Source organism: Martes martes, assembly GCF_963455335.1.
Source record: "Martes martes genome assembly, chromosome: 15".
NCBI classification, from domain to species: Eukaryota; Metazoa; Chordata; class Mammalia; order Carnivora; family Mustelidae; genus Martes; species Martes martes.
Window position 1 is genome coordinate 40,295,017 of NC_137903.1, and position 25,876 is coordinate 40,320,892.

At 39.7% G+C, this 25,876-nt stretch overlaps 1 pseudogene across 1 annotated transcript in view; it reads right to left on the reverse strand.

Annotated features, from left to right (window-relative positions):
* Nucleotides 1-25,876, reverse strand: part of LOC308355939 (BAR/IMD domain-containing adapter protein 2-like 1) — a 73,009-nt pseudogene that overhangs the window by 11,508 nt on the left and 35,625 nt on the right. Inside the window, exon 4 of the transcript in view lies at nt 24,075-24,161. The product of the transcript in view is annotated as a BAR/IMD domain-containing adapter protein 2-like 1 (transcript). The remainder of the gene's footprint in view (nt 1-24,074; nt 24,162-25,876) is intronic.

The window sequence follows — 25,876 nt, forward strand, 5'->3', positions numbered from 1 at the left end:
GTCACTGTGTGGATTTTGTAAAGATATTAAATAAAGTAAAATAATGGAATGAAGCACAATCTACCACTGCCCTCTGGTGCCTGGAAGCATCAGGCCCTGTGGCATGTTGGAAACATGGACTGTGTGCCTGTGGCAGGGTTGGTGCCAGAGGGGCACAGGCCCTAGGAAAGTTACTTTACAACACTGTTCATCAAAAGAATGCCAACTTTGTCTTCAAATTCACATCATGCTTTCTATATTTTCTCATTCCTTAAGCTGAATCTTATTTATCTGATTTAATTTTTAAATTATGCAAGATTATTATGGTCATTATAGTAACTATAAAAACAAATGACTTATTTTTATCTAATCCCCAGAATAATCTGATTATCTGTCAGGCATAAAAGATAACGGTTACTTTTTCTCATATTAGTTCTTGTATCATTTTGGAAAATATTAATACCATGGGAAAATGCAGCAAGGACAGTGCTCTGCCTCCATATCTCCAGGGACTACATCCATTCTTTGAAATAAGTACAGTCATGTGGAAAATGTTGAGAACTGAGCTTTACTCCAAAAGCAGCAAGACAACCACTTGATTTGCAAAGTACCCCTCTTGCAGTTTGAGGCAGTGTGATGCATCTCTGCTACTAAACTCTGATAAAATGAACAAGAGCCTCTCCCTGTTCACTTACCTGTAGGAACCAAACAGGTCTGATATCTAAGAACTGGAAAAAAACAGAATCATTTGAACAGCCACCAGACCATAATAAACAATAACAAAATATGTTGGGTAGATCTTCCCACAGTTGGTAGGAATTCCTTGGGAAAACTGAAAGGCTGCCGATGAAGGAGAACTAAAATTAAGACTATGGTAGATACAGAGAAAGAGAAAGAATACCAACTAGACTATGACTTCAGCTATCACCTTTACACAAATGATACTAGAGTGCCCTGTTTTAGAAAGATTTAGGACATGATTCTCGGGGCGCCTGGGTGGCTCAGTTCTTAAGCGTCTGCCTTCGGTTCAGGTCATGATCCCAGGGTCCTAGGATCGAGCCCTGTATCGGTCTCCCTGCTCGTCGGGAAGCCTACTTCTCCCTCTCCCACTCCCCCTGCCTGTGTTCCTCCTCTCACTCTCTGTCAAATAAATATAAATCTAAAAAAAAAAAAAAAAAAAAAAAGACATGCGACTCTCAAATGGCCAGTCTAGTCCCCCCACTCCATCTTCAGACTAAGAAATTCAGCTCCTTCCTGAACATGTCCAACTGGAAGTCTCATTAGGTAACTCACATTCAACGTGTCTAAAAGTGAATTCACCCCATAGTCTCCAATCCCAGCTCCTAGCTGCTAGCTCACAGCCAGTCACATGGGGTTGACACTTCACCCATATGTCACACTCAATGACAAAGACTCATTCCCTTGTGCATATGTGTCATCACTTAGGCCAGCCTATACGGTGAAATCACACCCCTTACCTTGGTTCCTTGGGCAACAAATGTGCCAGCCCTTCCCTCCCTGGAAGAGAATGTATGTGGGAATGACTTGTGACGTCTCTGTGGGCGCAATCATCTGTTCCATGAGGGGTGGGGGAAGAGTATCCCTAGTCTGCCCCCCACCAATACATTCAAACCTACCACTTGGACCTCTTGGGTCTTGCCCCTCAAGCTCTTACCATTTCTCTCGACTCCCAGCTTGTACTCTTCCAAACCCTCTTCCTCAGGGGTGCCAGGGATCCCTGAAAATCAACTGTACCAGAGCATTCCCCCAGCCTCCATAGTGTCCGAGATAAACCCAACTCCTCAGCATAAAGCCCACTGTGAACAATGCTGCTTAAAATAACCACGGCATGGTGGGGACAGAGACTATCCTCATAAGGTTATAGGTACATAATTATAGGTACAGTATTAGGGATATAGAGTTGGGAATTCAAGTTCCACAAAGTGAGAAAGGCTTCGTAAATACCACAGGCTTCCCACTGACATCCAGTAGGGACATGCATTGGGAGTAAGACAAAATCATAGGACTAAGGGCAATACCAAAATAGAAACACCAGAAAAAATCTAAAATTAAGCCTCTACAAATCAGATTTATCCACTAGTAATTTAACTGCCTACCAGAATAAAACTTTACAATCTTAAGAGGAAGATAACAAGTCTCTACACATTTTATCACAATATTAAGCATAGGGAAAAAAAAAATCAGGAGAGAGGGTGAATGGCAAAACTACAAACTCTGAACTTTTAGTGGTTCTTTTTAATTCCAAAATATATTATTTTATAATTCTAATAATAGAAATAAAAATTTAATAAATAAAATTTACTTAATATAATTTGTAATATAGTATAAATTGTGTAGTATAAATTGATATAATTTTTTCCCTTTTGTAACTGGTTCACTTAGTACCATGTCCTCAAGTTTCATCCATTTTACAGTATGTATCAGAATTTCCTTTTAAAACTGAATAATATTCCCATGTATGGATATTCCACATTTTATTTATCCATTCATCACTTGGGAAAAAATGTTGATGGACACCTGAGTTCTTTTCACCTCTTGGCTATTGTGAGTAATGCTGCTATAAAAACATGGGTGTGCAGATATTTCTTCAAGACTTTCTTCTTCTTTTTATTTATTTATTTATTTATTGTTAGAGATTTTATTTACTTTTTTTGACACAGACGGAGAGACAGAGAGAGCGAGAGCACAAGCAGGGAGTAGGGGCAGAGGGAGAGGAAGAAGCAGACTCCCTACTGAGTAGGGAGCCCAATGAGGGACTACACCCCAGGACCCTGGGATCATGACCTGAGCCGAAGGCAGATGCTTAAACCGCTGAGCCACCCAGGCACCCAAGACTTTCTTTTTATTTTTTTGAATTCAAGTATAATTAATATACAATGTTATTTTTTTTAAAGATTTTATTTATTTATTTGATAGAGATCACAAGTAGGCAGAGGAGCAGGCAGAGAGAGAGGGAGAAGCAGACTCCCTGCTGAGCAGAGAGCCTGATGCAGGGCTCGATCCCAGGACCCTGGGATCATGACCTGAGCCAAAGGCAGAGGCTTTAACCCACTGAGCCACCCAGGCGCCCCTACAACGTTATATTAAATTGATAAAAATTTTAAATAATTCCAGAACTATTTTAGATCTATCATAGATTGAGAAAATATATAAATATGTTAAGGTTATTGGGAGCCAATGTTCACACACATATCCAAAATATGTAAGTGCATATGCTTATTTTTATACGTCCAAGTGTATATATGCATATATATGTATATATATAGGTCTGTTTTTGTGTCTATTTATGTTTATAATATACACTATATATATGCATATATTTCCTAGCTCTGTTTGCTGAAAAGACCAAGATGATACCTCAATAGCAATGAGCACACCTAATATTAAAATTTTACCTTCTAATATCATTCCCCACTATAAAAGGAAGTATCACTCCTCAGAAAAAAATGGCCATTGATTCCACAACTGAGAAGAGACAAGATGAGCCTGGAACACACTATTATGCAAGAAAGTGAGGAAGTATACAAGAATAAATGAATGAATGAATGAGTGAACAAATGGATGAGAGTCAGCCTGAAGGAGCTCCTACTGGCCAAATACAGGAGAGTTTGAGCACCAAAGTAATTAAGACAGTAATAAGTTATAAAACATTGAAAAAATCTTGGAATCCACAGGTCCACAACAATAAATAGATAAAGAGGCAGGAAAGCAGGGTTCCTGCTAAAAGTAAAATGCCAAGTGCCAACTGGTAAACATGGAGGGAGTGTTAAGAGTTAGAAAATCATCATTCAGCAACAAGTAAACACTGGCCCCAGGCAAAATCCATTAATAGATACTAAATCTAAGGAACAAATATTAATGAGGAGTAAGATATTTGCATAGTCTGAAAGTGTTCCCCCCTAGATAGCTTATTAGTAGCAGTAGTAGAAAAAAAATATTAACTTTACAGTGGAGAAATCAGACAAACCCTTCACTGGGCAATCAAAATTAGTGTCACAAATGAGAGGCAGATGAACACTCTATGCCCAGATTTGATACTACAGGACACAAAATGACTTAGCATTCTAGCCAAGAATGTACCACCTATATCTAATCACAAAGACCTGGCATTTCAGAGGTAAGATCTTGTGTTCCTGATCATTCATCCCCTTTTAGGGTTTCTGATACAGGTTCTTTTCCTACCAATTCTTCAGCCAGTATTAAATTTATTTATTTGTTTATTTTTGAAGAAGAATAAAATGATTTCATCTTCCTCTGGTGGTCAATCCCGTGCTGGTTGATGAAGAAGTATGTGGAATTCTCTGAGCTAAACAGAAGTTGTAGCTACAAACCTAAACATTTCTTCCCTCTTGGAGAGGAGTGGAGTCCCTTTAGACACAGAACAAATGAACTTTTATATATTGGTCTAGAATAGGTTGCGCAAAGGACATTGTTCTTTTGTAATAAAAGGCCAGGAGCTACCACTGATCTCTCAGCAACAGAACACAAGATGTTTAGGAAGAAGAACTCATGAAGATGAAAGGCTGGTCAAGGAGGCTGGAAAAGAATGGGGTGCTGTGAAAGCAAAAAGATTGGAAGCATTTTCAGATAGTGGGGTGCTCTGGACTGTAATCACCCACAGATAACTCAAGGGGCACAAAGATTTGGGCAAAGGTCAGAACATCTGCAGAAGATGCAATGGTCCCAGACAAGCCTCTGGTAAGTTCCTTCACCTCCTCTCTCCAGGTAACCTCAAGGAACATCTGTACTCTCAGCTGTACGGTGATAACTAGAATATCTACTTCACAGGGTTGGTGAGTATAGTGCCTTCCTGTGCTCTGAAGAGAAATACTGACTGGTAAGGTGTGTGCATCCAGACATGAGTAGCAAATCTGTTCAATAAAGCATGATACCCAACAACAGACCCATATGGCTTTCTTTTTGGGTGAGTACTTGTTTTCTGGAAATAAAGTCCACATACAAGGCATCAACTTAGAACTAGTTACCACATTTGTTTCTATATGTGTGTGTATGTATGTATGTATATATGTATATATGTATATGCATATGTATATGTATACATATATACACATACATACACACATATATCTATACATACATATACATACATATATACACACATCTATATGTGTGTACGTATGTATGTGTATATATGTATATATGTACATACATACATATACACATAGAAACAAATGTGGTTATGTGGTTATATATACAAATATGTATATATATGTATATGTACATATATATACATATATATGTGTATATATACACAAATATGTATACACACACACACACACATATCTATGTAGTCTTTCAAATGCTTAAATATGAAATGCTTAATATGTTTTAATATGCTTAAAATGTTTCAGACTTAAACATCTTAAACTTCAATTAACTCAAATTAAAACTTACAAAAAAAGACAAATGGACACCTACCTCTCCTAAACTGAGCTCAGTGTTACTCTTATGTTTCTTCCCCCATTCCTAGGGTCCCCAAAAGAGAAAATGTCCATCTGCTATTATCAAAAAAGAACACACACAGTATACTCTACTTTCCTCCACCTCATAGCCTTGGCACCTCAGTTTTAAGTACTGACAATGTACAGCTAAACTGTAACAGGAATGACCCATTAGAGAATAGACACATCTGACCAACCGCTGTTGGTTAGAAATGAACTGCTGAGGGTACTTCTGGTTTCCGCTCCAAACATGTAAAAAGCTTGGAAATCATCAGTCTCTTACTCACATCAAGAAACAAGTTAGGGGCACCTGGGTGGCTCAGTGGGTTAAGCCTCTGCCCTTGGCTCAGGTCATGATCTCAGGGTCCTGGGATCGAGTCCCGCATCGGGCTCCCTGCTCAGTGGGGAGCCTGCTTCTCCCTCACTCTCTGCCTGCCTCTCCGTCTGCATGTGATATCTCTCTCTCTCTCTCTCTCTCTCTGTCAAATAAATAAATAAATAATCTTTAAAAAAAAAAAAAAGAAACAAGTTAAACAAATCGAAAAACAACAGTGCTTCTTAGATTCATTAGAGAATTAAGTTCACAGGTAAAGACCTGCCCCGAAAACCAGAGATAGGCAATATGGAGAATCATAGTTTACTGGCAGCAGAAACCAATACAGGGCCAGTACTGCTAGAAACTTTTCAACGGTAACTGATGGTTGCTGGAGGCTCATCCTGGAGCAGCTTGAGTTAAAAACTCCAGGGTGCTCAGTCTTACAGGGGAGTCTCACACTTTCATGATTATTACTGCTAGAAGCCCCCATGAGTTCTTACTATGAAGACTGGAGAAAATCCCCCTGGGGCTTCTGGTAGGGAGGGGGAGATAACCACTTTGAAATCCGCCCAGTGTTGCTCTGTTCTTGTTTTGTCCTGTACAAGGAAGGCCAGCCCTCAAGAGAAACTGTCTTACTAAAGCCTTATCTGACCTGAGGAAGGACAATTAGCTAAATCCAGCCCTCCAGCCTTCCTGTCTCAAGTAAGTAAGGGGGGGCGGGGGAGGGAATGAAGGCTAAGAAACTCTTCTGAAGGTCATATCCCAAGCACTGTGACTCACTAAAAACTAAGAACACCCCACAGAACAAAAAATGGAGATTTAAATATAAAATTATAGAATTATACCCCTCCTCAATTACTTTACTATTTATATCACCCATCAACAGGGTTTACGTCTGACTTCACTTGGAAGGGTTTTTGAAAGAAACCTAAAGACAAAAGGTGGTAGAGGGAAATAAAAACAAGGACATCAGAGGAAAACTGAAGTCTGAGGTTCTTCCAGAGAAAATCATATAGGCCAGAAACTTGGATCACCATATAGAAATGAAAAAGAACAAAAGAAGCCTCATTTCAAAGGGAGTCAGTAAGCCCTGAAGGGGGAGTTCTGCACACCAGCACTTGTACCACCTAAAGACCTCAGCAGGAAAAAAGCAGTATATATGCATTTCCCAACAGGAAGCAGCTTACCACCCCAGGAGGAGGGAGAATGTCCTCCAGCCCAGCAAGAGCTCAGCCATGAGAAGTCCCCACAACCCTGAACTCTCTCCCTCCTCCAGTAGGCTTTCATTCCACACAGCCCCTAACTTCCTCCTTTCCTCTGTAAAAGCAAGCTCCCCTCCTTTGTTTTCTACACTTTCCTATAGTTTGTTACAGTTTGTACACCCCAAATTGCAATTCTCAAATAAACTAATTTTGCTGGTCCACTAGCGGGCTTTTTACTTTTAAGGTTGACAGAAATGAAGAGCATTAAAGAATAAATGAAGATAATTAAATCTTGTATTTCTTATTCTTAATTAATATAACAGATAAATCTTTATTCAAAGTAATAATAAAACAACGTATGGAGTGGTTCAAGCTTGTGGATTAAGTCCAATGAATGACAACAGTGCTACAGAGGGCAGGAGGGAGAAATAGTAATGCTCTGCCACAAGGAACCTATGCCCCCTCTCCCCCATGAAGTGTATGGTAGAATCTAAAAGTAAACCTAGAATGGTTGTAAATATATACTACCAAACCTGAGGGCAACCACTAGAAAAGCTATTTTTTTAAAGTATAATCAATATGCTAAGAGAGGAAAGACAATGGAACATAAAATGCTCAATTAAAACCAGAAAGGGCAGAAAATGGAGACGATTTTTTAAAAAGAAAATGAACAAGTGCAAAGAATACAAAACAATTACAAGTATGGTGATATTAATCCAATCATGTCACTAATCATTTTAAATATAAATGGTTTAAATGTACCAATTAAAAGACCAGCAAAGGAGACAACAAGACCCAAGTATATTCTGTTTACAAAAAAGCCACTTTTAAATATAAAGAAATATATAATATCAACAGTAAAGGGATGAAGAAGATATGCCAAGCTAACACCCCAAAAGAAAGCTAAAATAGTTATAGTAATTACATTAAGAGCAGACTTCAAGACAAAAAATTATCCAGGATAAAGAAGGGCGTAACACTGGAATAAAGGAATCAATTCTCCCAGAAGCCATAGCAATACTTCCTGTGTACGTGCCCCTGAGAGAGAGCTGAAATGCCTGAGGAAACAGATGAGCCAACCATACTGGCTAGAGACTTCAGTACTCTCTCTCAGTAACTGACAGATCCAGCCAGCAGAATAACAGCAGGATAACGGAACTGAACAGCACCATCAATCAACTGATTCTAAACGACAGAATATTTCATCTAACAGCAGAATGTACATTCTCTTTTTTTTAATGGCCAGTCAGCCAACATACAGTACATCCTTAGTTTCTTTTTATTTTTTTAAAGATTTTATTTATTTATTTGACAGACAGAGATCACAAATAGGCAGAGAGGCAGGCAGAGGGAGAGGAGGAAGCAGGCTCCCTGCTGAGCAGAGAGCCCAATGCGGGGCTCCATCCCAGGACCCTGGGATCATGACCTGAGCCGAAGGCAGAGGCTTTAACCCACTGAGCCACCCAGGCGCCCCACATCCTTAGTTTCTGATGTAGTGATCATTAGTTCATTGTTGCGTATCACACCCAGTGCTCATCACACATGCATTCTCTTTAAGTGCGCATAAAACATTCATTAGGACATACCATATTCTGGGTCATAAAACATACCTCAGCAAATTTAAAAGAATGGAAATCATACAAAGAATGCCCCCCAGACCACAACGGGATTAAACTAGAAATCAGTAATAGGAAGCTGGTTGGAAAAAATCCCAAAATATTTGGAGATGAAACAGCAACTTCTAAATAACACTGGGGTCAAAGAGGAAATTAAGAGAAATGTAAAAATATGTGAATGAAAATACAACACCCCAAAATTCATGCAATGCAGCAAAAGCAATACTTAGACGGAAATTTATAGCATTCAATATGTATATTATAAGAGAAACATGTAAAGTCAATAATCTGAGCTTCCAATTTAGGAAACCAGAGAAAGAACAATTTAAACAAAAGCGAGCAGAAGAAAAGAACTAATAAAAGTTAAAGCATAAACAAATGAAAACAGGAAAACAATAAAGAAAAGTCAATGAAATCAAAAGCTAGCTCTTTAAAATACTCCTGGTAAACCTCCAGCTGGGATAACCTAGAGAAAAAGAGAGAAGACACAAATCATAGGAATAACTTGCTTTATTATGCTCCGCCTTATCACACTTTCCAGATATTGCATTTTTTATAAATTGGAAGGTCTGTGACAACCTCATGTGAAGGAAGTTTCTCAGTGCCATTTTCCAACATCTGCTCACTTTGTGACTCACATTTTGGTGACTCTCAAAATTACTCGAACTTTCTCATTAGTATTATATTTGTTATGGTAATCTGTGACCAATGATCTTTGGTTACTATTATAAATGTTCTGGGGCACCATGAACCTCAACCATATAAGACTGCAAACTTAATAAATGTTGTGCTCTCACTAGTCCACAAAGCAATAGCTTCCCTGCCTCACTTCCTCTGCTCAGGCTTCTCTATACCCTGAGATACACGATATTAAAATTAGGCTAATTAATAACCCTATAATGCCCTTAAAGTGTTCAAGTGAAAAGAAAATAAATAAATAAATAAATAATCTCTCACTCTAAATAAAAAACTAGATGTGATTAAGTTTAGTGAGGAAGGCATGTCAAAAGCCATGACAGCTGAAAGTGAGGCCCTCTTGCACCAAAACAGTTATCTGAGTGGTGAATGCAAAGGAAAGGTTCTTGAAGGAAATTAAAAGTGCCACTGAAAAAATAAAATTAAAAAGAAAAAAAAGTGCCACTCCAGTGAACAAATGATAAGAAAGCAAAACAATCTGACTGCTGATACGGAGACAGTTTTAGAGGTCTGGACAGAAGAGCAAACTAGTCACAACATTCCCCTAAGCAAAAGCCCAATCCAGAGCAAGGCACTAACTCTCCCCAAGCCCATGAAGGCTGAGAGATGAGGAAGCCGCAGAAGAAAAGTCTGAAGCTACATGGGCTGGTTCATGAAGTTTAAGCAAAGAAACTCTTTCCATAACATAAAAGTACACAGCAATGTAGAAATACAAGTGCTGAGCAAATTATCCAGAAGATCAGGCAGATCATTCAGGAAGGTGACTATGCTAAACAACAGATTTTCAATGTAGATGAAACAGCCTAATATTAGAAGAAAGATGCCATTTAGGACTTTCAGGATCTTCATAGCTAAAGAGATGTCAATCCCTGGCTTCAAAACTTCAAAGGGACAGGCTGACTCTCTTGTCAGGGGATAATGCAGCTGGTAATTGAAGCCAGTGCTCATTTACCATTCCCCAAATCCTAAGGCCCTTAAGAATTATGCTAAGTCAACTCTGCTTGTGTTCTGTAAATGCAACAACAAAGCCTGGATGACACCACATCTATTTACACTATGGTTTACTGAATATTTTAAGCCTACTGTTGAGATCTACTGCTCAGAGAAAAAGGTTCCTTTCAAAATACTACTTTTCATTGACAAGGCATCTTGTTTCCCAGGAGCTCTGATAGAGAGGTACCATGACATTAATGCTGTTTTTCTGCCTGTTGGCCCAACATCCACTCCGCAGCCCATGGATCAAGGAGTCATTTCAACTTTCAAGTCTTATCATTTAAGAAATATATTTCATAAGGTTATTGCTGCCATAAACAGTGATTCCTTTAACGGATCTGGACAAAGTAAATCGAAAGTCTTCTGGAAAGGATTCCCCTCTTAGATACCATCAAGAACATTTGTGATTCATGGGAAAAGGTCAAAATATCATTAACAGGAGCTTGGAAGAAGTCACTGAAGATGCGGTGGAGACAGCGAGAGAAGTGGAATCCAGAGTGGAACATGAAGGTGGGAGTGAATTGCGGCAATCTTGTGATAAATCTGAATGGATGAGGATCTGCTTCTTGTGAATGAGCAAAGAGTGGTTTCTTGAGACGGAATTTACTCCCGGGGAAGATGCTGTGAAGACTGTTGAAATGACAACAAAGGATTTAGAATATCACATAAACTAAGCTGACAAAGGAGCAGCAGGGATTGAAGGACTGACTTCAATTTTGAAAGAAGTTCTACTGTGGGCAAAATGCTATCAAACAGCACTACATGCCACAGAGAAATCATTTGTGAAGGAGTTAATTGATGTGGTAAGCTTCACTGTTGCCTTATTTTAAGAACTCACCACAACCACCCCAACCTTCAGTAGCCACCCCCCGATCAGTCAGCAGCCATCAATATCGAGGCAAAACCCTACTCCAACAAAAAGATTACAACTCACTGAAAGTTCACATGATGGTTAGCATTTTTTTAAACAATACTTTTAAGTTAAGGTATATATTTTGTTTTTCTAGACACTATACTATTTTACACTTAACAGACGAAAGTATAGTGTAAACATAACTTTTATATGCACTGGGAAACCAAAAAATTTATTTGACTGGCTTCACTGTGGTGGTCTAGAACCAAATTGACAATATCTAGAACCAAACCTGTACTAATATCAAAAATGAAAGAGCAGCCATCACTTCTTATCTCCTAGACATTAAAAGAATATAAACTCTATGCCACAAATTTGATAACTTAGATAAAACAGACCAAGTTCTTGAAAGACACAATCTATCAAAACATGCACAAGAAACAGATAATCTGAATAGGCCTAGGTCTAATAAAGGAATCAAATCAACAATTAACAATCATCCATGGGATGCCTGGGTGGCTCAGTCGGTTAAGCAGCTGCCTTTGGCTCAGCTCATGATCCCAGGGTCCTGGGATCAAGTCCCATATCAGGCTCCCAGCTCAGCAGGGAGCCTGCTTCCCCCTCTGCCTGCTGCTCTCCCTGCTTATGCTCACTCGCTCTTTCTGACAAATAAATAAATAAAATCTTTTTAAAAAATTATTATTTATTTTTTATTTTTTTAAAAAGACTTTATTTATTTGACAGAGAGAGAGGCAGGCAGAGAGAGAGGGAAGCAGGCTCCCCACTGAGCAGAGAGCCCACACAGGGCTCGATCCCAGGACCCTGAGATCATGACCTGAGCCGAAGGCTTTAACCCACTGAGCCACCCAGGCGCCCAAATAAAATCTTTTTAAAAAAATAATTAAAACAAACAAACGAACAAACAAACACAATCATCCAAACACAGAAAGCAACAGGCCCAGCTGGTTTCACTGGTGCATTCTACCAAATATTTACATATTTGGAGAAAAGATACCAGTTCTCTACAATCTCTTCCAGGAAATAGAAGCAAAGGGAACACTTTCTAATTTATTCTATGAGGCCACCATTAACCTAATACCAAAACCAGATAAGGGTATATACCCAGATAAGAGTATAAAGGTAAGCCAGGAAGGGGTGCCTGGGTAACTCAGTTGATTAAGCATCTGATTTTAGTTCAAGTCACGATCTCGGGGTCCTGGGATTGAGCCCCATGCCGGGCTTCACACTCAGTGGGGAGTCTGCTTGTCTCTCTCCCTCCCTGTCCCCCAGTTCATGCTCCCTCTCTCTCAAATGAATAAATAAAATCTTTTAAAAAAGATACAGTAAGAAAGAAAAACTATGAACCAGTATCTCTCATAAAGAGAAATGCAAAAATCCTCAACAAGGTATTAGCAAACCATTTCCAGTAATGTATGAAAAGAATTATACACCGTGACCAATGGAACTTATTCTTTGTATGCAACACTGGTTCAACATTCAAAAGTCAATCAAGGCAACTCATCACATCAACAGGCTAAAGTAGAGAAGAAAAATCATGTGATCCTATCACTGACCTTCCACCTTCACAAAGATTATACTCAAAATCTATCATAGACTTAAATGCAAAATGAAAAACTATAAAACATCAGATAAAATCTATATGACCTTGGTTTAGCAGTAAGTTTTTAAAGACAACATCAAAAGCATGATACATGAAAGAAAAACACTGGTAAGTTGAGCTTCATTAAAATTAAAAACCATGGGGCGCCTGGGTGGCTCAGTGGGTTAAAGCCTCTGCCTTCAGCTCAGGTCATGATCCTAGGATCTTGGGATCAAGCCCCGCATCATGCTCTCTGCTCAGCGAGGAGCCTGCTTCCTCCTTTCTGCTTGCCTCTCTGCCTACTTGTGATCTCTGTCTGTCAAATAAATAAATAAAATCTTAAAAAAAAAAAAAGTTAAAAAAATTAAAAACCAGTCTGTGGGGCACCTGGGTGGCTCAGTTAGTTAAAGATCTAACTCTTGATTCCAGCTCAGGACATAATCTCAGGGTTGTAAGACAGCCCCATGTGGGACTCTGCACTGGGTGTGGAGCCTGCTTAAAATTCTATCTTCCTCTGTCCCTCCTCCCCCCTCTCTAAAATTAAAAACTGGTCTGTAAAGGACACTCTTAAAATAATGCAAAAACAAGCCAGACTGGGAGAAAACATCTACAACACACATATCTAAAGAACTTGTATTCAAAATATACATAAAGAACTATTAAAACAAAAAGAAAACAAACTCAATTAAAATAGGAACAAAGATCTAAACAGACCTTATCAAAAAAGATATATGATGGTAAATAAGCATGTGAAAAGATGCTTCACATCATATACCATTGCAAATTAAAATGAGATACCACCACATACATATCAGAATGGCTAAAATCCAGCAAACTGACAACACCAAATGCTGAGAATGTGGAGTAACAGGAACTCTCATTCATTCTGGTAGGAAGCAGAATGGCACAGCCACTTTGCAAGACAGTGTGGCAGTTTCTTACAAAGGTATACAGTCTTACCATTCAATCCAGTAATTATGCTTCTAGGTATTTACCCAAATGACTTGAAATCTTTTGTCCACAGAAAAAAACAGCATACGAATGTTAATAGCAGCTTTTTCACAGTGCCGAAACTTGGAAGCAACCAAGATGAATGGAAAAACTGTAGTGCATGTGTACAACTGAGTATTATACGGTGATAAAAAAAAAGAAACAAGCTATTAAGCCACAAAAAGACATGGAGCAAGCTTAAATGCATACTGCTTAGTGAAAGAAGCCAGTTTGAAAAGACTTTGGACTATTAAATCCCAACTAAATGACATTCTGGAAAAGGCAAAACTACACAGACAGTAAGACAATCAGTGGTTGCCAAAGAGGCTGTGTGTGGGGTGGATACCATAATGGTAGACATATGTCATTAAAAATTTGTCAAAACTCATGTAAACACAAACAGTAAACCTTCTATGGACTTTAACTGATAACAATGTATTGATACTGGTTCATCACTGAGTGGGGGAGAGAGGAGTCTGTAGGAAGTCCAGGTAAGATCTGTTCAATTTTCTATAAACTTAAAATTCTCTAAAAAAAGAAATCTATCAAAAACAAAATAACACAAAACAATAGAACAGCCATCTGGAACTGACAGTAATTAGGAACTAGTACCCTGTTCAGAGGAAAACACAGACAGTGTCTGAATATTTCTGGAAGTTACTAGTGGACAAGAACTTCATCTTCTGATCCTAGTCACCTATGTGATGCCAGTGCCTGCCTGGCACATAATAGTCCTTAAAAGTCTGACCAATAAATAAATAACCTAAACAAATGAATGAAAGGTAATTGCAGTGAAAGAGAATATAAAGTAGTACAGTGGGGGCAGGGAAGGAAAACTCTGGCAAGTTTGACTCATCATGAGGTGGTATCTGTAGCATTTGAATTTATTGCTGTATACATAGGTGTTACAGAAATTCCCACAGGAAGAATGATTTTTGTTGAACCTTTATGCCTGGTCCCCAACTTGCCCTCTCCTTCCCCTCTTCCTCTCCCCACCCCCACTCAACAACTGGTTTTAGATGAAGAGGCTTCTGTTGTGGCAGTAGAGACCCCTGCTGTATCTGGCCTGTGAGCATCCAGCATTCATCTCCAGGACCCGAAGCCCTGGAAGAACAAGCTCTCTCGGGCAGGGCTGGCACCCACACAGACAGGTTTCCATCCTTAGAGTCTCCAGGAGCAAATTCCTGGCAGCTTTTGTTTTCTATCACCAAGGTTTAATAACACCAAGATCTAGTCTCAAAGAATCCTGAGTCATAAATAACCCATTAAGGAAACCCCCGAAAAAAACCCCCAAAACAAGGGACATTTTGTTTATAAAATTTTCATTCTGCCAAACAAGAAACTATAATACCACACTATGTGGGTTCAGTGCTGGACACCTGCAACCCAGGTTGTGAGGACTAAGTGTCCTAACCAGGGAAAAGTGCCAAGAGCAAGACGCAGGCTAAACACTCAGTGTCAGCTTCCTTCAGCTTCCTGATTTCTGGTAAAAAGTGAGAAAGGAAAGATAATGCAGAAAAGGAGGAAGTTGGTACAAACCACTTACTTTGGAAGTTTGGAATAAAAGAAAAGTGAACTATGAAGGTAGTTAGAGACAGCCACACTAAACAATTTTTTTTTCTTTTTTAAGAAAGGGGATAACTAATAATAAGGTTTGAAGAATAAATGGAAACTAATAAACCCTGTATGACATATGAATTCTTAATTTATATAAAAAATGCTTTAAAAAGAAAATATTACTGTTATTCTTGCATAAGGACTTAAAATCCCAATGGAATTATCATTAGAAAACATTCTAGAGGGGTCCCTGGGTGGCTCAGTTGGTTAAGCATCTGCCTTCAGCTCAGGTCATGATGCCAGGGTCCTGGGATTGAGCCTGCATCAGGCTCCCTGCTCCGTGGGGAGTCTGCTTCCCCCTCTTCCTGTAGCCCTTCCCCATCTCGTGCTCTCTTTGTCCCTCTCAAGTAAATAAAAATCTTTAAAATAAAAAAATTTTCAAAAAGAAAACATTCTAGATATTTTAAACTCAAGTCTTTTCAGTGAGGCAGAGAACAAATGCACGCCTAATATCACAATCCAGTCTGTCAACACCTAAGGTAGGACCTAGCAGAGATGTCCTCTCTGAAAATTATAACCAAATATGATGTAAAGATATGGGAAGATTCAGAGCTTAGGTGCTAATTCTGTCATTAGGATTGATAAACTGATTCAGGGAGCAAATTAAATGTTTACCCACTTCATTTTTGATTAGCAGTTAAACTAATTTAGCCCACCTGCTGTACACAAGCACCGTCAAGGTAAGGCACAAGATTTGCAATGAAGGAAAAATATTTCCCAAGGTGGGTTTTTTTAATTAATTATTTTTTAAATTAACATATAATGTATTATTTGCCCTAGGGGTACAAGTCTGTGAATCATCAGGCTTACACACTTCACAGCACTCACCATAGCACATACCCTCCCCAATGTCCATAACCCAACCACCCTCTCCATACCCCTCTCCCCCCGCAACCCTCAGTTTGTTTTGTGAGATTAAGAGTCTCTTATGGTTTGTCTCCCTCTCAATCCCATCTTGTTTCATTTTTTCCTTCCCTACCCCCTAAACCCCCCACTTTGCCTCTCAAAAATCCTCATATCAGGGAGATCATATGATACCTGTCTTTCTCTGATTGACTTATTTTGCTCAGCATAATACCCTCTAGTTCCATCCACATCATTACAAATGCAAGATTTCATTTCCTTCGAAGGCTGCATAGTATTCCATTGTGTATATATACCACATCCTCTATCCATTCATCTGTTAATGGACATCTTGGTTCTTTCCATAGTTTGGCTATTATGGATATTGCTGCTATAAACATTTGGGTGCATATGCCCCTTCGGATCACTACATTTGTATCTTTAGGGTAAATACCCACTAGTGCGATTGCTGGGTCGTAGGGCAGCTCTATTTTCAACTTTTTGAGGAACCTCCATGCTGTTTTCCAGAGTGGCTGCACCAGCTTGCATTCCCACCAACAGTGTAGGAGGGTTTCCCTTTCTCCGCATCCTTGCCAGCATCTGTGTTGTTTCCTGACTTGTTAATTTTAGCCATTCTGATAGGTGTGAGGTGGTATCTCATTGTAGTTTTGATTTGTATTTCCCTGACGCCGAGTGATGCGGAGCACTTTTTCATGTGTCCACAGTGGGTTTTAATGTGCCACTCTTATTTTAGCTAAAAGTTTGACATTAATGTATTCAAGCTTATCAATTATATAACACAAAGAAATAATTTATCAATTTTACATCCATATACAGATTACAAGCAATTGTTTTCTTTACATGTGAATGTAAAAAACAGCATCAGCATCAGAAGATTAAAAGTTTTCTACAAGCTATTATATTGAGGTGAGTTAACATTAACTATTCATCTTCCTTTTTCATCGATTAGTAGATTAAGGCTAAAATATAACCATTTTGATGCTAACAAAAATGAAAGCAGCTGTATTATCAATAATGAATGAAGCTGACAACTAGTTATTCCATATAGGATCACTAATTAACTATCGACATTTTCATGCAAGCTAAAAAATGCCACATCTGAAATTTTTTAAAGTTCTTAAAAATACTGAAACAGGTGGACATGTGAAGTGTCCAACTTGATTTCAGCTTAGGTCATGATCTCAGGGTTTTGAGATCAAACCCCTGCTTAAGATTCTCTCTTTCCAGCTGAGATGCCCTTCAACAGATGAATAGATAAAGAAGATATGGTCCATATATGCAATGGAATATTATGCCTCCATCAGAAAGGATGAATACCCAACTTTTGTATCAACATGGACGGGACTGGAGGAGATTATGCTGAGTGAAATAAGTCAAGCAGAGAGAGTCAATTATGGTATGGTTTCCCTTACTTGTGGAGCACAAGGAATAACACGGAGCATATCTGAACATTAGGAGAAGGAAAGGAAAAGTGAATTGGGGGAAATCAGAAGGGGAGATGAAGCATGAGAGACTGTGCACTCTGAGAAACAAACTGAGGGTTTTGGAGGGGAAGGGGGTGGAGGGGTGGGTAAGCCTGGTGGTGGGTATTGAGGAGGACACAAATTGCATGGAGCACTGGGTGTGGTGCATAAATAATGAATCTTGGAACACGGAAAAAATAAAATTAAGAAATATAATAAAAACAATTTAAAAAATAAAAATGGGGAAAAAAATAAAGGTTATGGGACAATCCTAATTTTCCCCATTGATTATTAAGAAGGCTTTCAACGGTTTTAACTTGCATGGTCATTTTTATGGTCCTGCATTGCGGTCTAAAAGGAAGTCTGCGGGGGCGCCTGGGTGGCTCAGTGGGTTAAAGCCTCTGCCTTCGGCTCGGGTCATGATCCCAGGGTCCTGGGATCGAGCCCCGCATCGGGCTCTCTGCTCCGCGGGGAGCCTGCTTCCTCCTCTCTCTCTGCCTGCCTCTCTGCCTGCTTGTGATCTCTGTCAAATAAATAAATAAAATATTTAAAATAAAATAAAATAAAATAAAATAAAAGGAGGTCTGCGGGGTGCCTGGGTGGCTCAGTCAGTTAAGTGTCTGCCTTGAGCTCAAGTCATAATCTCAGAGTCCTGGGATTGAGCCCGGGATCAGGCTTTCTGCTCAGTGGCCAGTCAGCTTCTCCCTCCCTGATCTGCCTCAAATAAATAAAATCTTAAAAGAAAAAAATAAAAATAAAAAACAAAATGAGGTCTGTATGTAAAATTAATGAATTAAATGCATCATTTCAGAATTCAGAAAAATACAATAGAGTAAACCCAAAGATAGTAGAAAGAAGAAAATAAAGGTAAGAGTGCAGATTCATGAAATTGAAAACAAAGATACAATGGAGAGAACTGAAAAACTGGTTCATGACTAATCAGGAATAATCAAGGAAAATGTATGTGCTTACACACTTATATCACTTACATCACCTACTCTAACTCTACAGAGGAGAATAATGTCAATGAAAAATTGTACTGTTTTTGAGTTCTCAAATATTTGAGCATAATAAGTGGCAACAGAGAGGCATCTTTCTGGTCTTCAAAACTTTAGAGACCATAAGACACATTACCTGACTGCATTGTCAAACAGTTCAGAAGGTGTTGTCATCATCCCCTTTAGCATGCCAACTGGCTCACAGACATGAAATATTGCCCAAAGTCAAACAAGTTGACAGCAGCACACTGAGGTGCTGGGCAACCTGCTATCTGCCAGGGTCTCAAGGGAAAATAAAATTTAGCCTGGCCTCCTTGTCCTAGGTCATAGGATCTTTCCTGTGCTTCAGTTGGGGAGGGAGGAAGCTCTATGATCCATGCTGACACTGACGCCACCTACCATACTCTCTAGCGGTCACCAACTCTTATAACCCTTGTTCTGTCTCGCTTGCCTACAGAGCACATAGTCAAGGACCCAATATGGTTGTCCACCAAGTGGAAGAAGGTGACCACCAAGTTACCCTTAGGGCTTATTAGCCACATCAAGGAAACCCTGGGTTATTGCCCACTCTGCAAATCATGAAGGGAAAATTCATCCATGAGGCAATGTATGAAGTACATGACACACAGAAGGCAGGCACTTAATGAGATTTAAGTTTCTGTATGAAGCACAGCAATACAAGCGCAAAAGTCAAGCAGTACCTATAAGAGCCATATATGCTATTTTATCTAACACACATTTTACATACATATAAAACTTCTCTCTAATTTCCATCCTTCCTAATCCTGTAACATAATACCTGGCATTTATGGTCAGCACCCTAGTGAAATCACCACCCTTTCCCAGGGGACCAGTGAGCTCTCATCACCACAGCTGCCAGCCTCTCTTTGGCCTCTTTCGCCACTGACACCCTGACACTCTGCTTCCTGCTCATCTCCTTCTTGAAAAGGTCCCCATCATGGGGTTTCCATGTTCTTCCTCTTTAATGGTCCCTTCTAGGCTGGCTGGCTCTTTTTCCCTTTGCCTCAGTGAAGTATGGTATAGTGCAAAGAGAGGAACTCAGATTCTAAGGTTGAACCACCTATTATCAACTGTGTGATCTAAGGCACACCCTTCCCTTCCAGGTCTCACCTATGAAGTCAGAGATAGTGAAAGTGCCTACACCCAACTCAGGGCCGTTGGACGGATGAGGTGAAATAACACCCACTGGGTGCTGCGCCCTATGCCTGGCAGAGCCAGCACCTGACATCTGCTGTGAGACATGCTGTATATGAGCATCCTCAAGGGAAGAAAAGACCGGAAAAGAATATAGTGGTGACAAAGTACTTGTGTTAAAGTGGTAAAATTACAGGTGACTTTTTTCCTCTGGTCCCCCAGTTTGTTTGTTTTTTTGTTTGTTTGTTTGTTTGTTTTTTAAAGATTTTATTTATTTATTTGACAGAGAGAGAGATCACAAGAAGGCAGAGAGGCAGGCAGAGAGAGAGAGAGAGAGAGAGGGAAGGAAACAGGCTCCCTGCTGAGCAGAGAGCCACGCGGGGCTCAACCCCAGGACTCTGAGATCATGGCTTTAACCCACTGAGCCACCCAGGTGCCCCCGGTCCCCCAGTTTTAAAAAATGAAACGAGGCTGTGAGGTCACACAGACACATGAACAGAGAGGAAGAAGAGAGGAGGAAAGAAAGTAAAGTAGCAGAGGCGGAGAAAATGCACCTCAGAGTTCATGATTACAAGTCACCTAAAGGCTGAAAAGAAAAACAAAAAGGCAGAAAAACAGAAACTACCCCCCAAATCCCTAACCCTTCCTCTGCTTGGAGTCCCACTTCCCAAATAGGAACAGACTGCAAAAGATGGCTATGGTTTTCAGGAGAAAAAGCAAGTGTCCAGGAAAAGCAACAATCGTAATGTCTGAAGTATATACATGCTAGTGAAACCACACTCCATGTGGGAGAAAAACAATCCCACTCAGAGACACAGAATGCCGGAAGCACTATGCAGTCTGAGGCACAGCTAAAGTGAGGACATTTGTTTAAGTCCTTTCCTTTCACTGAAAATTGCTGAAACAAGACCTTTGAAATCTGTCCTCCTAAAAGCTATGTCCTCTCCCCCTCAGATGTATTCCTTAGCTGACAATGCTGAAGAAAGCTCTCTGGCTGCAGGGTCATGAGACATGAGGATGTATATGCTGGGGCTGCCAGAGAAAGGTTTCCTCCTTTGTAAAGGGCACAACTGAGAAGAAATTCCCTTTCCTGCTTTTGGATACAATGGGGAGAGAGAGGATGTGATGCTTAAGACTAGCAATGGCCACCATCTTGGCCCCATGAGTTAGACTTGAGGATGAGAAGGAAGAGAGATGGGACCTAAGCTCTTAGTAATCATTACCTAACTAGGAATTTGTTACCCCTGGCCTTCTCATGTGGGTTAATGAACATCCTTTATGCCTAAGCCACTACTAATTGGGTACTTGTTACTTTTAGGCAAAAGCATCTTAAAATTATTCACAAAGCATTTGGTGAGCTGTTGTGTTAAGAGGGATATCTAAATGAAAACACCCATAGCCAGGAATCAGAAATGGCATGGCTACAGCTCCGTCTTAATAGATGCCAATCCAAATGACAAGTATAAAATAAGCAAAAGGTGAATCACCTTTTTCCTCCAGCTTTTAGCTCCTTTCCCCCTCCCCAAAGTGAGAAGAGAGACTGAAATGCTCAGTTCCTAATTCACACTCATAATACACTTGGTCAGGTTTTCCAAGTAGAATCCTCACACCAAATTTCTATGAATTAGGTCAATATTTTACCTAGAGGATATTTTCTTCCACCTTCCAAAGTACAAAAGTATCAGAATATAACAGAAATTTCATGTAGGGGCACCTGGGTGGCTCAGTGGGTTAAGCCTCTGCCTTTGGCTCAGGTGATCTCAGGGTCCTGGGATCGAGCCCCACATTAGGCTCTCTGCTCAGCAGGGAGCCTGCTTCCCCCTCTCTCTCTGCCTGCTGCTCTACCTGCTTATAGTCTCTCTCTCTGTCAAATAAATAAATAAAATCTTTTTTAAAAAAAAGTTCATGTAAAAAAGTACATAAAATCAGAAAAGTTGTCCTACAGCAACATTAAAAAATATTTGAATTCAATATTAAAATGAAAACTACTCCTGTAATCTCAGTTTTAGAAAGGATAAGAATTCTTCAGCATCCCTTTCAGTTCCTTCCTAAGCAAAATTTTTAACTGAAAATTTTAAGACTAGGATTTGTTAGGGATGGGGGGGGCAGACACAAAGGTTTTTCAGAGACAATACTCTTCAGGAATGAAAAATTTGAATTGATTTGTGATATTCACATATGAAATGCCCCTTCAGTCTTATCAAATGGGATTTATAATGTTTCATAATAACGTTATGAATATCAACACCAAAAGTCAGTAATTAGACAATAAAACCTTCTTGAAAAATGAGAGAAAACAGAATCTACCTTAGGTCTCTTTCATCTATGAAATCTGATTAGTCTTTCATACACGGAATTTAAAGAGACATACGGTAGTATTTTAGCCTACAGTTTAAACAAAATAAAAAACCAGGCACGGGAAAACAAATTAAACACTGGGCAAGCAAAGCTTGCTTGGGCGGCACTTTACTGTAAAATTGCTGCAGGTGAGCAGAAAATTACTAACTAGACTACATGGTGACTATAAACAAAAAGACAACCTGAAACAAAAATAAAACACAGAAGTTATTTCCACTCCCTCCAAATAGAACACATATCCACATGAAAGAAATTTTGTCACTGCGACATGGTTTCCTCGTTGAAACCGAAGTTTTCAGCCTGTGTTTGCAACAACATGGTTGCTGTGGAAATAGCTGATTCAACATTATGAATTCACAGCTGAAAAAAGGTGTGGAACAGAAATCTGAAACAGTGGCAAGAACCATAAAACATTAAAAAGGCACAGTGAATGACAGTGAATCAGAGCACCATATGGTTTAATGTAGGGGTCACACATTTTCCCGAGGCCCCTGACACAAATAGGATGTTTCTTTTCAATTTCAAACCCTATTTTTGGAAACCTCTAATCATCTCCATCATCCCAGTAAGTTTTACTATCTGCTTCTGTCTACACAAAGCAGTGTGTATTTTATTAAACTGACTCTGCCGAGGACAGAGTTTCTAGAGTCCATACCTTGCCAGAACATGCACAAGTGATGGCACCAAAAGAACACGAGTCAGGGCTTTGAAAAATTTCTGCATGTAACTATTCTGGACTATTAAATAGAGAAGTACGGACTTACTCATCACATGACATTACTTCAGACTTAGGTTTCAAGACTCTTTACAAACTCTTCAAGAACCAAAGTTGTCAGAGAATGTTCCCGAGCCCCAGTTCCACTTCACATCCTGCAGCCCAGCCCCCAACCCCAACCCTGTTATCACACCTTCAATTTGTTCCGCCACTTTTATGGGCCAGGTAAGAGCTCGCCAAGCAATCCTGAAAACCCTTAAGGCACTTTATATAGAAATGATGTGAATTATCTGAATCCTAAATGTATATGTTCCCTACAACCCCCACCCCACCCCCCTTTCTGCTTTTTAATTGGAGAAACACTTTTCTTTAAATACACACACTTTACCAATATTTTCCTCTGCTATTCTGAACATTTCAAATTATGGCAAACATTTTGAAGCCAGAAACCTTACCTCTTGTAAAATAAAACATATTCATTTAAAATAAAACATATTCTTTCTTTATTTAAGATTTAAAAATCTTAAATAAAGATTTATGATGGTTAGGTGTGGGGCTATTAGAAAAGGAAAAACAGCGACTTTTCCACCTTTAGGAGAGGGCACAGTGAACGGACTCTGTAAACAGAAACCAAGATTCCCTTGGTGGCTGGAGGTGCTAAGGGTGTGGCAGGCCTCCCAGTGTGCACGGGAGATCAATTCATACCAGCAAAACCAGCAAAATCACAACTGAGAGCAACTGTGGAAGCAGCGAGAGCCAAGAGCAGGACGTAAAGGAGGCTGACTTTGTGCTAGGTGAGTCACAGGAAACACTCCTGCCACAGTCAGGAGGCCTACCATGCCCATCTCCTTAAGAATGTAGGTCAAAGCTCCCTGGGCTTCATGCTCTAGGGATCCGAGGGGAAGGGCTAGGGCCTTAAGTTTAGAGGCAGATGCCCAATTCCTAAGGAACAGGGAGGCCAGCCACTGGCCTTGGCCTGCCCTCTAACTAAGCCTCCACTTTCAACAGACCACAGCAAACTCAATCATCCTAGAAGTGAACACACTGGAGTACTGGGCTAGCTCTTCTTACTGTTCTGGATTTGGGCCACTTCGTATGTTCTTATAAGGGCTCACAGGAGGAAAGGCCCTGGAACCAGCTTAACTTGTGTTTGTATATAATGGTTGGTCAGCTCATCCAGCTCTGTCAACACAGGGGACCCGGTGGCAATCTCACCAATCTTAGCCACTCCATCATAGTAGGCTTTTCCCGCAAGGATCATAGCTAGACAAGGAAGGTAACACAAAAAAATCATCACTTAGACAAAGACAAGAGTAAGTGCCATGGAGGTTTGCTTCCAAATACCTCTCAGCCCCTTCAGGCTGCAGGAAGGTTTGGGCTGTGCCAAGGATGGCTTTCAGAAGGCAGGGCTGGTGCTTAATAGCTGTGTGAGGGGCAGAGGTCCCTCCACTGCACTTCCAGAGGCCCCCACTCAGTGCAAAACCCTATAGGATCCTCACCTTAGACAAGACCTGGAGAACCTTAACAACAGGCTCTGGAAGTCCAGAAAAGATCCTGCCTTCATCACGATGCCAGTTCCAGAGTGAATGTGTTTTCAACATCAAATAAGGGCTGCAAACATATTCACTCCAGCAAGAAATCTTTCCTCAGCTAGTTATTCTACAGCTCTACAGGTCTGCAGCATTATTAGTTAGGGGTGCCTGTGTGGCTCGGTCGTTAAGCCTCTGTCTTTGGCTTACGTTATGATCCCAGAGTCCTGGGATCGAGCCCCATATCAGGCTCCTTGCTCACTGGGGAGCCTGCTTCTCCTCTGCCTGCCATTCCCCCTACTTGTGCTTGCTCTCTGTCTCTGTGTCTCTCTCCCTCTCTCTTGCTTGTTCTGTGTCAAATAAATAAATAAAATCTCAAAAAAATAAAAATTAAAAAAGTAAGAAAGAAAAAGGTATTCTGAGCCACAACCAATATATTTGTTGTCAGGGAAAAAAAATCTATGATATTTGAAATACATTATCATTCTAGAAACAGAACAGAATGACCTGAAAAGTAACTGAAGGTTCTATCCTCCCCCCACCACCTTTTTCTCAGAGACGAGGGAAGCTTTCATTGCTATTTTAAGATGATTAGAATAGAAGCTGGATTCTAATCATCTTAAAATAGTATCTCTCCTTTCAAATTGATTCTGATGACTAAATTTTAAGGTACAAAAATCTGTTTTTGATTTTTCTTTTCCTTTCTTTTTCTTTGGGGAGGGGAATTGGGGGCAAGAGAGACCTAGGTTTGAATTCTACCTTACTTATAAAGGTAGCTATCCTTTCTGAAACAAAGGACGATCATCAAGAAAATGTCTTAACATGAGCACTGAACAAACAAATGAAAGTTATTAATATGGATTCCTTCTTTCACTTTACAAAAACCAGGCTTTTCAATAAGACCTAACCTATTTAGAATGATTTTGAAGAAAATTTACTTCAAAGACTAACTTTGAGGAATACAGAATTTTGGAGCTAAAAGAGCCCTTAGGAATCTCTAAGATTCCTTTCCTTTTACTGTGAAGAAAACCAGAGGCCATTCCAATGGCTTTGCCCCAATTTTATAACGGGTATTGTTTTAAAATGGTGAATTAAAAAGGCATTTCAAGTCTAAAAGGGGGAGTTACAGAACAAATTATGTACAAGTCCAGCTGAAGATATTACTAGCCAAAAAAGTAGTAATGCTCTATTATAGTTATTTCATAAGTTTGAGAATAACCTTAAAGTATAATTGCAAAAAAAGAATAACAAGTAGCATTTATGTGGACTTTCCATGCCATTACCTAAGTTCATCTACCCAAGAATATGAAGATGTTGGTCAGAGGTATTATCAACCTGTTTCATGAAGGAGAGTGGAGTGGAAATATGCTGGGACATGCCCAAGGTCAGTGGCAAATCAGAGGGAGTGCATTAAACTCCAGCTAAGGTCACCTTCTCAGTTCTAAATTA